Here is a 4,079-nt window from a genome sequence, read left to right on the forward strand (position 1 = left end):
GGCTTTCAGAGGGAGGCAGGAAACTACAAAGCAGAGCTTTCCTTAACGGTGCAAGTCATTCTTAAAGATTTTGTCTCAAGACAGTTCTTCAGCAGACTTTCATTTTAGAAGTGTATGTGCTCTGTGTGAACGACCAAGATCTCCTCAAGAAGCACTGAATTTTTAGATGTAGGTCAAATATCAGAAAATCAAAGTAAGCACCTTTGGACTGCCAAGGTAGGTGTCTAAAAAAAAAAGCTTTTTGTGCAATTAGACTGCAGGAAAACAAACAGACAAACATATCATATATGATTCTTCAACAAATGAAGCATACTTGCTGAAATTCCAAATGCAGCTTGTTTTGGGGCAGAGAATCACATTCTAAAATTGAATATTTTCAATGCTTGTCACCAAGGCACAATGGCAGTGTTCTCTATTTCAGAGATAACCAAATTATTCCTGTACTAGCAGAATATGTAAACATGTATGAGATGGGAACACGAGGAACTCAGGAGTCCTGAAGGAAAGCACAACTCATGGTGTCATCACTGAAATACCAATTAGAAGGGAGATGGATTTCCACAGGTAAGTCTAGACATACTCAAGTGGCACAAACAAATGCTGAAGGAGCAGCAACTCGATCTCCCAAGCAGAAGCATCCTAGGTTCTTTAGAAAGCACGTGAGAGCTGGGCAGACAGCTTGCTGCAGGCTTCTCCAGCAGAAGTGCTGGAGCTCAGGTTTGAGTCACAGTATCAGGAGGTAGCAGGGATCAGGAGTTTGCCAGGGGTGAGCAACTCTGTTTACTGCTGAAGACAGTTTGGTAAGGGACCCTGTGAGTCACAGGCACATTTGTAGCTGTAGCTAGATGTAGCAGAGGCACTGGAGTAATTTGTAGCATGCTCATAAATAATACAGTGAGAAATACATTAATTAAAATTGGATAATCCCTAGTGAAATTAATTCTGCTGTTGTGCAGAACAGTAGGTCTACCCAGACAGACGTGTTAACAGAATTGCATCTTCCTGACAGCTTCCTAATTAAGAGATTGATGCCAAGATCAAAGGGTTTAATTTGCACATGGTATTTCCTCTCACATTTCCTCTCCAGCCTAATCAAAGCAGCCTCATCATTTCCACATCACCCAGTCCTAGATGCCAAGCATAATTTTATGTTAAACTAGTTATTTTTATGCCGTTTGTGGGGGGATTGGATGTAACAGTTTCCAGGTTAAACAGTTCATACGGAAGCTCTCCTGTCTATAGTAACCGCCTTCTTCTAAGCAGATTTGTAGCTCTAAGTCACTGATGTCTGTTAACTCTGAAGGGCACACTGCGGAGAACAAAGCAAACTAAAGAAGTACATACCAGAAGAGGATTTTTCAAGTGCATCCCTTGATTGTCTTGAGCATTCTGTCCTTCAGGGAAAGGCTTATTTCATTCCAGGCAGTTCATGATGCTGGACTGAGGCAAACTGGTGAGGCACTTGGATCTGTGTCATTACACACCTTCACACTCGCCAAGTGGGTGCTGCTTACTCTGCTTGCTAGAAGACAGGTCACTCTCTTGCACTGTGCAATCCCATTATGGTCTGAGTGTCACTCCATCCTTCCTTTTGGGATGCAGCCAAGAAGGTATTAAAGGAATATGTTACAGGTCAGCGAGTGCCAAGTTCTGGCTCATGAAGGACAAAGACAAGCACATGCAAGCTTGCATGCTAGTGCACACACACACGTTGGCTGCAGACCTGCTGTCAAAACTGACGTCCAATTATTCACTGTTACTGAGATTAGGAGGTTGCTTGATACAGTGGTGCATGTGGGGATGTCACAGCACCACGCTTGTGGTTAGCTTTCCTTTCTGAAATTCATTACATTTAGGGAGGAAAGCCTGCTCACTTTCAGCAAATGCAGAAATTATTTATTTTCTCATCACTGCAACCTCATTGCAGCTGGAATTTGGGACAATGGCTTGACATCACTGCAGAACATGACATATTCATAAACATACAAAAATAAAAATAAAAGGGATGGTAACCATCGTACCCTGATCCTGCTTTATCTGGTGGGCTTCCATGTTTCCTAGACACTTTGGTGCTATTTCCCAGCACCTCAGTGCACTTTCAGTCTCCTTTATGTTAATTTCTATTTATGTTTCTCCTCCTTATTTTCTATTATTTTACATTTCATTTCCTACTTTAGTGATTTGTCTGCAGAGACCTTCACTGGTTGTGTTGTTATGAGTTGGATTCAAGTCGTCATACAGCCTTCTATTTAAATTTCTTTATGGATGTCAGATAAGTGAAACAGTAGGAGCCTCCCATCAGACACAGGCACATGTGCCTCCTCCTAGAAAAGACCTCAGTGAAACCACACAGAGCAAAGAGCTAAAAGCAGTAAGAGTCACATCAGAGAAGGGAAAAAAGGCATAATACAATTAAGAACACAATTCTGAGGAGAGTTAAAAGACCTTTGAGACTATCTGGAAAAGAGCTGTGAGGAAGAGACCTTCTCTTTATGCTTCATGTACACAGATTTGCGGGAGAGAGGGGGGGGAGGAAGGGAGAAGGATTTTTGCATTTTTGCTAATATAAGATTGCATCAAAGAAATATTTGACTCTGCTGCCAATTTCTCCTTCTAAGTGAAACAAGATTCTGTCACTTTGAGCAATGCCTTAGGTCAGACAGTTTAGCTGTATTTAACACTGTAGAATGAACTGCATGCATTGTATTGTGTTTGCTGTTGGGGTGTATGTGTTAAGACAGGCTTTACTTCTCTGCCATCCACTCTGAAGTATTTCTAGCAGAAATGATGACTTATTTACATGTCAGACCAGAGATCTCAGCTTATTGAACTGTGATGTCCCTGAACAAGAAAGGAACATCAGATTATAAAAATCACTGTTATTAATTAGAAATATCTCAAATTACACAGATGTTTTCTGTTTGTCACACACCCTGCACCATCTGAGAGAATGAAGACATTTGGCACAGAACGAGAAAAGAAGATGAGCAGCACATGGATTTATTCGGCTTCCCATTTTAAAACGCTTTATCAATGACAGAAGTCGTAGCTTGTAATCCTCAAGCTTTGGCATGCCAAATAAGTGCATTATGCACCTGCTCTGAGTACAAAGGCCACTAAAACAGAACACAACAATTCCTGATGGATTTATCTGCCTGCTTACTCCGGAAGTCGGCAATTCAGAGAGGCATTCGAGGCGAACTTTCAGTTGATGCTGAAGGCTAAATGTGGAGGCATCACCCACGCATGAACTGTGTTGAACCACAGCTTCAGATGGGGCGGTCAGACCGAACTCCATTGAGACAACCATTTCTCATTCCTATTGCTGGCCTGCAGCACGCTGAGAGCTGCCAGCACCCACATGCCTGCTTGCTTGGAGGTTTTTCTCCTCCTGCCATCTCAAAGAGATTCACGTTGCTTCTTGCTATCTTCACTTGCAGGGAGCAGACAGATTCATCCATTTCCTAGGTGGTACAATCTTTATTACTGAAGGCAATGGATGAAGCTGGGGGGCTCCCAGCACATATCTGATGGGCAGAAGGGACACCCCGGGTTCCCAGTCCATTCTGGGTGTGCAGGCAGTCATCCAACATTTTGGATCCCTATTTTCAGGCTCTTGGAAGCTCTTGGAAGCTCTCACACTGCCCATATGTGGAATCACCATTGTTAGAATAATCATTTTACATTTCTTTACAGTTACTCGTTGATGCAAGAGCTCAGTTTATTATTATTACTATTATTTTCCTCACAGGCTTCTTCAGTTTCCCCACAACTTGAGTCACTGAACCAGAACAGTGTTCCAGAAGAACACACCAACAAGAAGTTAATTTTCCTGTCCTGTAGCCGTGGGATTGCTTGGGGCACGATCTGCCCCGCCCATTGGCAGGGGGATCCCCGGGCTGCATAAAGCAGCGAATAATCATCCTTTCCCAGTTTGCCACCGGCTCCAACAGACGCGTCCGCAGCCCCCGCCGCTCCCACAGCGCCTGCTCCCGCCCGCCCCAACGTATACAGCGCTCTCTGGCGACGCCCCAAACTCTCGCGAGAGCTACCGGGCCGGGGCGCGAGGAGAAAGAGGC

Source organism: Phasianus colchicus, chromosome 10 (assembly GCF_987193195.1).
Source record: "Phasianus colchicus chromosome 10, bPhaCol1.hap1.1, whole genome shotgun sequence".
Classification (NCBI taxonomy): Eukaryota; Metazoa; Chordata; class Aves; order Galliformes; family Phasianidae; genus Phasianus; species Phasianus colchicus.